A 12,181-nucleotide genomic window follows, 5' to 3' on the forward strand; every position below is an offset into this window, starting at 1 on the left:
AAGTTTGAAACTTTGTCCTGTTTTCAACTCAGTCTGTTTCTACTTGTATATTACCAAATCAGCTCATATCTATTCACTTTAAAGTATAATTATATATTTTATAATTAAATGGGCTAACTGAGCGAACTTTTAATAGTTAACAGTGCACGTTAACCTTGCAAATATGAAAATCTTTACAGAAACGCATGTTTAACTCAAATCTGACATTTTTGTTAAGTGGACATTTTGATTAAGATAATCTTTTGGTTTCCATGGAATGCTAAAATAGCTGCATACCATGAGTCATTGTTTAAAATAAAAAAAAATTAAAGTATTATATAATTATTTCCATATGGACTTTCTTTTGTCTCATTTGATATAGGCAAAACTCTCATTTTTCAGAGTTACATATCTTAATATGTTAAATCAATGTTTATATTGTTCTTTTTATTTGAACAAAAGAATTTTGGAAATACAAATTGAAAAAATCCTGTTAATGGATACTCCATCATTAAGTAATAACATAATTTGTAGCTCAAAATTATAGGTTTAACTAAAGGTAACTCAACTATTGTTTAAAAAACAGATACTAGAAGTCAAAATATTTGATATAATCACTATTTACACCATTAATTTTAGTTCATTGATTAATCATTAAGTCATTGATGATTTGTGTGATGTGTTAATTCTATAATTCAATGTTAAAGTTGTATATATTTGTCATAGTTTCAAACTTTTTTCATAACTTTCAAAGTTATATGTATGCTGTCTTATTTAACATATTTTAGATATGTCAAAGGATTCATACAAGCAAGTTATTTTTGCAAACTTCCTTCACTTAAAACACTCTGACATTGAGCCTGGAGAGATGAGTCAACAGTTAAGAGCACTAATTACTCTTCCAGAGTTGCTGAGTTCAAATCCCAGCATTCACATGGTGGCTCACAACCATCTGTAATGGGATCTGATGCCTTCTTTTGATGTGTCTGAAGACAGCTAAACTATACTCAAATATATATATCACTCTGACAATTTGAGATACATGCCATTAATTTCAAATTAAAAAGTAAGTACTTAGAGAAGTTTTACTGTACAGTTTGGTACATTTATTTTAAATATTCATAATCTTAACCTACAAGCATACTTTACAATACATCAATGTAAATTTTAAACATAATGCTTGAACTCATTAAATGCAAGTCCTCTGACATTTTCTCTATTTTAGGGTTTTGTTCAAATACTGGCAAAAATCTAGTAAACATATGTAATAACCTAGGAACGAATCACAATGAAATGTTGACTTTTCTGTTAGGACCCACACTCTTTCTTTCCTCTTTTGTCTTTCTGATCCCTTTGCTCTGTGCATAAATTCTGTTTTAGCTTGCTCAAGGTATGTATTATCAATACACTAATACACTTCTGGATTTTTATTTTCTCATTCAACAAACTTGAGCCTTACCCTCCCTCCTAAATTATATTGAAATGCAGTTGCTTCAAGGAGTCTCTCAACTGACAAAACGAAAATATTAGGATTAGCAGCAGTTTGTGGCCGATCATATAGAAAGCGTTAGTATCACCTGTTCATACCAGCAGGAAGATAAAGGGAAAGAAAGAAGAAAATGGAGAAAAATGAAAAAAAAATCTCAGAAAACTGAGTTACAGCACAAATTGCTGTCTCTCAAACTCTAAAGACAAAAGGAGACCGAGTGACACCTCATCAACTGAAACTTCCCTGTGAAGACCTGCGGAACCAAACTCAATTTACAACCTGCTCGAAGCAAATTATAAAAAACTCAGGAGGAGCTACACCTTGAAGGAAAGGAGAAAGAAACGTCCAACTTCTGGAGTCTTCCAGGTTCTCGAATGAATAGAGAACTTTCTCTTGAGCTTCCAGTGAAACAAACTAAATATTTGTGTTCTCTTTAATTTTAAGTTTGTCTTCACCAGCATTCTGATAATTTCCCACATACCCATATTAAATATGTTCAGAATATATATTAAATATGTCATAGATAATATATAGTGATATTTTATACTCCGTATAACCCTTAGCCTACTCCTTTGTCAAAACTCAGTCCTGTCCCACATACTCCCTTCCATAGCAAATGTCTTTCATGTGTGTATAAGTTTTGTGCAGTAGTGTATATTTGTTGTGTATCCATGTTTGCAAAGTCTATTCATATTCACAAAACACTATCCTTCGTTCTTTGGCTCATATGCTCTTTCTGGGCGTGCTTTTGAGTAATCCTCGAGCCTTGGCAAGGGTGATATTAAAAGCCTCTTTCTGGCTGAGCACTCAACAGTCACTCTCCACAGTTTAAGCTGTTATGAGTCTCTGCCTTCACCCCTGCTCACTGCAAAAAGAAGCTTCTAAACTGACAGGATCGTTTGTATACAGGTATAAACATGCATGTTTAGAAGGCAGTTGGGTTATATGTCCGCTGATGGATATTAGCCCCCAATAGCTGACAAACATCTCACTCTGCTGCTGTCCTTAGCTAGCTTCAGTTTACCCGTTGCATGGTAGAGAGTGGTCTATTAATTTTCCTTCTTCGACATTTCACAACATAGGGAATATACAAGGATTTCTCAAGCAGGCCACTAAAATTCAGATTGCTCAGTCGTGGTTAGAAGGGCATCTCTCCTCATATTTTTTCCTCTTGTTGTAAGAATCCTTTGTTCTCTGATTCATACTTAATCGTGCCAAAGAACTGAACCAATTATGGGATTTGTGCTTCAAGTTTTTCAATGATCACCGTTTGTCATTAGGAAATATAATCTCTATTGGATTGTTATCAGTGAAAATCATCATAATGGTTTGCAAGTGGATGCTGACGAACATCTTACAAATCTATCCTTCATTCGTGGAAGGTATTGACTAATCCATAAAGTTAAGTTGATTTAAGGTTACTGGGTATAATGTAGATAAATTGAAGATGCTATATAAGAGAAGAGAGTACATCAATTTGCCTACGATGTTAATTATTTTCCTTCTGAATCAACTATTCACAACATGAATGAGTATTGAGTAACCTCCATAATGAATTAAAACTTGATGTATTTAAAATTTTGCTTTTTACACTATTCTACAACCACATGTATAATTATCTCTTAAGGATGTGAGATGTCATGTTTATTATGAAAATCTTAAAATTAATGTATCTTACCTAAAACCACTTGGAATGAAATAAAATGTGTAGATGTTTCTCAGATTTCTCAGACAGAAATATTAGGCTGCTCAAATCTTTGCGATTTATATTATTAGTAAAAACTATGAAATGTAAGATAAAGCTTAAAATCTATGCCATAGTCAAAGTTTTGTTACTGTAAAGAAACACTGTGACTACAGCAACTTTTTTTAATGACTCTTAATTTTTACAGTCCAGTCATTACCCCTCTTCTGGTCCACCCTCCCACAGTTCCTCAATCTGTTACTCCTCCTGCCTGTCTCCAAGATGTCCCCACCCACACCCAACCCCATGTCTCTATAGGATTATGCTTGTCTTCTCCCACTGAGTCTACAACAGGCATTCCTCAGCTGTATATGCTTCCAGTGCCTCATATGCTCTTATATGCTGCCTGGTTGGTGGCTCTGTGTCTCAAAGATCTCAGGGGTCTAGCTTAGTTAAGACTACTGGGCTTTCATTGCCTTCAACCTCAGCTTCTTCCAGCCTTTCCCTAATTCAAACACAGGGGTCCCTGAATTCTGTCCATTGGATGGGTGTGAGTATCTCTAACTGCTACAGTCAGCTGCTCGTTGGGTCTCTCAGCAGACAGCCATGCTAGGCTACTGTCTGTAAGCACACCAAAGCATTAGTAATAGTGTCAGTTCTTAGAGTTTTTCCTTGAGATGAATCCCAACTAGCGTCAGTCACTGGCCCACTTTTGCATCAGCCTCTTCTCCATCTTTGTGCCTGCAGTTCTTTTAGACAGGAACAACCCTGTGTCAAAGATTCTGTCTGTGAGATGGCAGCCACATTCCTCTATTGATGCCCCATCTTTCTACTGGAGGTGGGCTCTATGCGTTCCCTCTCCTCACTGTAGGGCATTTCATATAAAGTCCCTTCCTTTGAGTCCTGAGAGTCTCTCACCTCCCAGGTCTCTAGTACATTCTAGAAGGTTCTCCACTTCCCACCTCCTGAGGTTGCATATTTCCCACCCAAGTCTCTCCTTCCCTCTGCCTCCTGTAATTGTTTTTGTGTTCCTTCCAAATGGATTGAAGCACCCTCACTTGGGCCCTTCTGCTTGCTAACCTTCTTGAGTTCTGGAGAATTTTCACTGGGTATGCTGTGCATCTTTGTCTAACATTCACTCTTTAGTGAATACACACCGTGCATGTCCTTTTGGTTCTGAGTTCCCTCACTCAGGATGATCTTTTCTAGTTCCATCCATTTGCATCCTCAAGCTGTACTACAGAGCAACAGTGGCAAAAACTGCATGATATTGGTACAAAGACAGACAGGTTGATCAGTGAAAGAGAATTGAAGACCAAGAAATAAAACCGCACACTTATGGACACTTGATCTTTGACAAAGAAGCTAACAGTATACAATGGAATAAAGAAAGTATCTTCAATAAATGGTGCTGGTCTAACTGGCAGTCAATATGTAAAAAAAAAATTAAAATAGACTTATATATGTCATCTTGCACAAAAGTCAAGTCCAAATGGATGAAGGACCTCCACATAACACCAGATACCATTATCATCATGGCTGAGAGCAGAGTGGCACAGAGGCACACATGGTGCTGGAGAAGGAGCTGACAGCAACATCCTATAACTTGCATGCTACAGGAAGAGATAGACTCTAGCCCTGGCTTGGCTTTTTGAAACCTCAAAGCCTGTCTTTGGTGACAGGACCACACCTACTTCAACAAAACTGCACCTCCTAACCATTCTCAAGTAGGGATACTGCTGATGACTAAGCATTTAATGTATGGGCCATTCTTACTCAAATCAGTATACCCTAGGACCCAGGGAAGGTAAACAGAGCTGAGAGCACAAGTCCATTGAGTGTTTCTTCCATTGAAAAAGCAAGCACCAGAAACAAAGACAAGAATGAAACAACATTAAATGTCTAGAACATTATTAGAAAAAGAGGCCATGAAAAAGAAAAAAAGATTTTTTCTCAGGAAACAAATCTGAACTGTGACACAAAGCAATTAAAAGCAGGACAAAGAAAGGTTAAAAAAACTCAGAATATTAGTTTATGCATAAACATAGGTGGAATCAATATTCTTTATTGTTGTAAGTACTTTTTCATATTAATATAATACCAACTTATTTTAAACATTTAATTTTATAGTCCTGAGATGTGTGTGTGTGAGTGTGTGTGTGTGTCTGTGTGTGTGTGCATGTATGTGTATGTGTGTTTATGAAACAAAACATAATCATATATACTGAGGGAAAGAACTCTACTATTGCTCTACTATTGATTATCTAGTACCAAGTGGTTAGATCTGAAATTACATTCATATAAGTAACTGAGCTAGTTGTAAGAATACTTTATGAGAATTTTCTTTTTCTTTCGTTTTCTTTTTTTAATTCTTTTTACTTTTTTAAAAAATCCAGCCACTGCCCGCACTCCTGTTCACCCTCCCACAGTTCCTCATCCCATTCCTCCTCTCCCCAGTCTCCAAGAGGACGCACCCCACCTCACAATCAGGCTTTCTCATGCCCTGGGGCCTCAAATCTCTTGAGGGTTGTGTATGTCTTCTCTCACTGAGGCCAGACCCAGCAGTCCTCTGCTGTATATGAGTCAGGGCCTTGGACAAGCTCTTGTACGTTGCCTGGTTTCTCAGTGTCTGAGAGATCTAAGGGGACTGACTTAGTTGAAACTGTTGATCTTTCTATGGGATTTCCCTCCTTCTCAGCTTTAATCAGCCTTTCCCTAATTCAATCCCAGGGGTCTCCAACTTCAGTCCAATGGTTACATGTAAGTATCTGTGTCTGTCAGTCGGCTGCTTGTGAGAATTTCAAGTATTTCATTCACATACCATTAGCCTGATGGCTGAAAATATAATTGTTAATACAGCATTTTACTCCATTATCCTATGTAATCACATGTATGACAGCATCTCCATGAGAATCGATTTTGATATGCCATGCTTTAAGGTTCCAAGACGAGGTGAGGAAATATTTGGTATGGTACACTACTCTCTTAGCACTTTGAAGACTTGAAGTCCTAGCAACTGGGAATACTACAACACAGTAAGTCATGCATCCATATTGGCCTAATTAAGATACAGCTCAAGATGCCTTACCACTTCAGGACAAGTTCAATCCATTGGTGGATGTAGAAGGTTTCGGAAGTATGTAGTCAACTGTAGATATTTCTGAAACATCCTCTAAAGACTGATGACTTTAAGTACTAAAATTGAAATCCCCTCTCATTTAGCCTGGCTTCCTCAAGAATTTTCTGGTGTTGTTTCTCCATATTGCATACTTGAATATTTCACCTGATTTTGATAGCTGCATCAATAGCAGTTGGTACCAGGAAACATTCTAAGAATTATTAGGCATCCAATGGAGATTCCTCAACTGATTTTGCAGACTGGATTATGTCATCAGAAGATAAAGTGTGTGTTGATCTTAGCAAGCACACATGGTGCAGGTATTGACATTCTCACTGAGAAGCACTCATTTTCATGTACCAAAAAGAAAGAAATGGAATGAAAAACATTTGTCTAATAAAAGAGAAAGGGCACTGTCTAGAAGAATCAGAGTGTGTGTTACAGCAGAAACAGACACTATATTTGGGCAATGTCCCCTAAAATTGCTAGACTGTTATATGAAGATGGACTAAATTCACTAATATGAGATTATCCTATCACAGTACAGAATTTAATACTCTGTCCAAATCCTTAAGAAGGTGCGAAGAAATACCTAAAATAGTTGTTATAAGCAAGCAAAGGATGATGTTCTGAACAACAAGAATTGGAAACACCAAAACTGTTTTGGCAGAAATAATAAATTCAAAGAAACAATAAATGCTTCAATAGATATGAAAAAAAATAAGGACAGAACATCTACCTGGTAATATTCACAAATGATGAATACCTTCCTCTAACCATAGGAATAAGTGATGTAATGGGAAAAAGTACAACACTGGTTTAAAAAGTCAACAGGATTGTCATTTGCAGGTTAAACATGAGGGTGTTACATGATTTTAAATAGGAGTCTACTAATAAAAATTAGATTCTATTATAAGAGTGAAGTGTATTTATGAATGTGTGTCTAGGTAGATGACAGCCATGGTGATTTGAGACATACATATTTGTAGTTATAATAAAGAGAACAATCTAAGCACGCTATGAACTTATCTTTTAAAGAAAACAATGCCAAATTTGAATCCCAGGAGTTTAATGCATCTGGCCTCTCAGAATGTCAGAGACTTTAAGAAAATATTTCAGAAATTAATTTATCGAAAAGATTCCTTAGTAACAAGGACACTGTAGAGGAGAACAGACAGGTGAATAAAGTAAAAAACAAAACAAAACACGCACTCATAGGAAGATCTGGGTTATTTATAAATAGAAATATACCTTTTAAAAAGGCAAACATATTTCAAATATGGTTACATTTCATTTCATTTCAAAATATCATTATACCAATATTTGTGTTGAAATTCCTTCCTGGTAACCTAGGTTTTAGAAGGTTGGTTTTGCATGTCATGGAGTCATAGAAAGATGTCTGTCAGGCAGGTAGGTAATCTACATGAGCCACTAGCAGCATTCTCTGTCCAAATTCCATCATCATTTGCTAAATATAGCAGACACGACATGAGAAGCACAAAGCACAAGGGAAGTGGAGATGCAAACATACCAGAGATGAGTCCTGCTATGTACTCCCAGTCATCTACTCTCTTATGCATTCAGAGTTCTGAAAAATTGATGATGATCGCAGCTATTAACATCTCCACTCTCCTTCATCACAAGCTTCCTCTCTCACTGTATAATGCTTGTGGAACATACAAGCGCTACCTAATAAAATATAGGCATTTAAACCTCCATTTCACAGACAGCCTCCCAGGAAATGCTATTTAAGGCAAGGGATATTTGTGTTACCTCTTAGAGTCCTCATAATACTTTTGGACACACTGTCAGTTTGGCTAAGGAAACTAAATGTCAATGTTTAAACGTATTACAAATCTTCTCTGTAGTCACCCATTCAAAGGAAAGAAGTTAAACAAGCCAAACAGGATCTTCTTTGACACAGAGTTTAACAAGCAATTGCAATGGCCATCAGGGAACAAACTTCCAAGGCCAGGTCAGAGTTAAAATAAGATGATAGACAGCTTTGGTTATGCTTATGGATTGACTTCCCTGTCAAAGGAAGTATGAAGTATGCCTAGGGTCAAGAATAAGTAACCCAAATCTCCTGAGAATGAGGCTGTTAAAGGGGTAAGTCTAAGATGCTCCTAGTTACACAGAAAAGAGCACAAGGGGAGAGTAAAAGGATGTACACCCCGAAACTAAATTTAGCAGACACGGAGTACTATGAAAGCTGAAATTGATTATCCTCCTGCCAGCAGTACAACAGTAACTCTAGAATTAAAAAAAAAATAAGATAAACGTTGTCTTAAGCAAAAGTTGAGAAAGCTATCAGGAGCCATAATACCCTGCAGTTTCCAGTCTCACCAGTTCTTAAAAGCTAACTAGGTTCAGGCGTGATCACTACAAGGATTGGAGAATGAAAAGATGTTTGAGTAGACAGTGAAAAAGTACCTGTGTATAGACCTACTATGTGTAGACATTCCATCAGTGATGGATTGTGGCTTGAAATAGCAAGCCAGGCCAATAAACTCTATCCTTCCTAAGTTGCTGTTGGCCAGAGAGTTTTGTCACAGCAGCGGAATGAATCCAGTATGCTAGCTAACAGATAAAGAATGGAGAAGTGGCAGAACTCATTGCTGATTCTACGTTCCTTATTCTTTCAGATGCCTTCATATAATTTTCAACAGATCCTTTCTGCTTTTAGGGTCCATCTATTTAATCAACTTTTAAAATATTAAACTATATATATATATATATATATATATATATATATATATGGGCATAAACTGGCTACAGCAATAAAAATGTCTCAGGAAGACCATGTAATTATATATAAATTATGGTGGCTTACAATGTCTAAAAGGTATCATACATTGCTTAATCTCCCAAGAAATATTGCTGCTTTACACGGTATATTGAATAAGAGAAGTTATTTATTTGGCTCCTAGTGAAGTAATTTAAATAAGTACATGTGAGTTGGAAATATCCCTGTATCAAAAATATTATAATCATAAGGAAGCTAATACATTTTACAAAGAATATGAAATGAGAGCAATAGTAAAGTTCTGTAAGAGCTTGGGGACACTTATGGAAGAGGTTGGAAAAACTGTGGGCTAGAAGGGGATATGAACTCCACAGGAAGAACAACAGAGTCAACTAACATGGACCCTTGGAGCTCTCAGAGTCTGAACCACCAACCAAAGAGGACATAACGGCTGGACCTAGGTCTCGCAACTCATATGTAACAGATGTACACCAAGGCCTTCATGTGGATCATGAACAACCAGAAGGCTATCCCAAAAGCTGTTGCCTGTCTGTAGGATATGTTCTACCAGTCGAGCTGCCTCATCTGGCCTGAGTGGGAGAGGAAGCACCTAGCCTTGCAGACTTGGAGACCCAGGGTAAGGGCATAACCAGGGGAGCCATAGCCAGTTCAGAGAAGTGGAAGGGACATGGGGAAAGGATTGTGGGAGGAGGTGACCAGGAGGGGGCAATGAGCAGGATGTAGAGTGAATAAATAAAAATAAACAAACAAACAAATAAGTAAGTAAACAGGAATAGGCTTGGTAGATGAACAACCCTTTCTTAGAATAAAATAATGAAAACTTTATCTCACTCAGTTATGAATCTGGACATATCAGGCATGAAAAAATTAAATGAAGAGCGCCTAACTGATAAGAGTATTTCAGTATTACAGGATATATTAAGTAATATTAAGGATTTTCAAGTCTGTGAATTTGGAGTTACATCTTCTTTTAAACTTTTAGGAATGGTTATTTTCCATTTTCATTCTCTACAATAATGAATAAATGAATTTTTATCTGAAGTATATGAAATAAAACTTTTATATATATTTATACAATATAGAATTAATTTTATAAGAGTGTATATAATACATTTATTTTATTTGTACGATTTATTCATCTATCCATTAATTCTCATTTACTATTCTTTCATACAATCCATCCCAACCACAACCTGCCCTTTCTCCTGTCTCACAATTCTCTCACCTCCCATTTACCTCAAATCAGTTTTCCTGAATTTTCTCTTTAGGAAAGCGCAGATATCCCAATAGTATCAATTGACCTTAGATAACATAATACAATAAGAATAGTCATAAACCCTTATATCAAGGTTGGATGGGGCAACCCAGCAGGAGAAAATCGGTATAATAAACAGGCAAAAGAATGAGTGACATGCCTACTCATAATATTAATGATCCAACAAAAACCCCATACGTGTATCCAGAAGGCCTGGTGCAAATTCAAGTAGGATCCCTGGTTCTATCTCTGTGAGGCCCAATGATTTTGTGGATTGTGTTCTCGACCTGTCTGCCTGCTAAACTGCTTCCTCCTTGTCTTCTGCCAAGTTTCTTGAGATATTCGACTGTGGATCTTCATCTGTTCTCATCAATTACTGGATTGGTATATGAATTATTCTCTGATAATTGGGCTAGGCATCTACCCTATGCATATCATTAGGAATCATTTTCTTTGTTCTTTTTTTTTTCTGTTCCTATTTCCCTTTTCTCTTTATTCTTTCTTTCTTTGTGTCAATTGAGTTTCTCATTCTATTAATGAAAAAATACAAAGGCATCTGTTAAGAATAGCATCATGATCAAAACTATATTTCAAATATAAAACCATGAATAATAAAAGTCTTAAAATTTTGAAATCTACCCAGTTAGGAGACTAATTATGTCTTCCACTTTGATACTACCTGGATTCTACTAAAAGATAGCTAATACTGAACAGGTTTGTACATATTTTTCAAGTAGTATTAGAAGTATTAATTGTGCTATCCTTTAGAGCAAAAATAAATACTTCATGGGCTGACATTTGTTTTGTTTAGAGACAGGGTCTCACTGTGCACTCTCTTGATTAGCCTGCATCTCATTTTATAGAATAGTCTTGTCCTGAATTCACTGAGATCCCCACTCCTCTGTCTCCTCTTGACTCCTGGAATTAAGGATATCCTTCACTAAAACACGTAACTAACCTTTTATTTATGGACAATACAGCCATGTTCATACATTCAGTAATTCTTCATGTTTTGAGTTTTTATGGCCTTTCCTAGTCATATCTTTGTGTTCTTGAACTCCCTGTCTTAGGAAAACAGGAACATTGCATTTTAGTCCGCACAAGTATAGGGTGATGCTATTTTAATTTGATTTTATTTATGAGCATCCACTTATCAGTCAGCAGTATACAACACAGCAGAATACTTCATGGATTAATAAAAAGAACAGAAGGTTATTTAACAAGATTTTAAGATTCAATTTGGACCCCCTACTTTGTGCTTTATCTAAGAAGCCACTATTTGGAAAATCACACAGCTAAGTAAAACATCTCACTAGATGGATGTGGATGGACCAGGATCCCAAAATCCCCACAGAAATATGTCCTAAGCGGCAGGAGGATTTCACTAAGCCTAACTTTTAAAACTTTACCCCTTGTTAATTTTCTATTCTGGTAAACCATACTCTGAGGTATAGATTTCTGGAGACAATTAAAGCTTCCAGGATAACACTCACAGTCACTGCTTTAAATCAGATATTAACACCCATAAAATACATTAGGAATTTCCTAAATTATGGCGGGAAACCTAAATTTTGAACTGTACTGACAAATGAATTTCAGAAATTCTTGTTGGCCATCACAAGGCTTTTTTCATAAGACGGCTTTATGTAAGGATGTAAGACATTAATCGAATTTAGATTTGCTCTTTGATAAAAGGTATCAAAAATGATAATGCCAAAAAAGTATTAGATTTTTTCTGAGAAAATTTAAAAAGAATTTTAATGAATAAATTTACAGACTAATTGATACCTGCAAAATGCATCAGTTTCAGTTTAGACTTTATTATGTATCTGAAGGTATCAAGTACTGTTTTAACATAAGCCCAATTACACTACATAATGGAATACAGA

This window comes from Rattus rattus, chromosome 11 (assembly GCF_011064425.1).
Source record: "Rattus rattus isolate New Zealand chromosome 11, Rrattus_CSIRO_v1, whole genome shotgun sequence".
Lineage (NCBI taxonomy): Eukaryota > Metazoa > Chordata > Mammalia > Rodentia > Muridae > Rattus > Rattus rattus.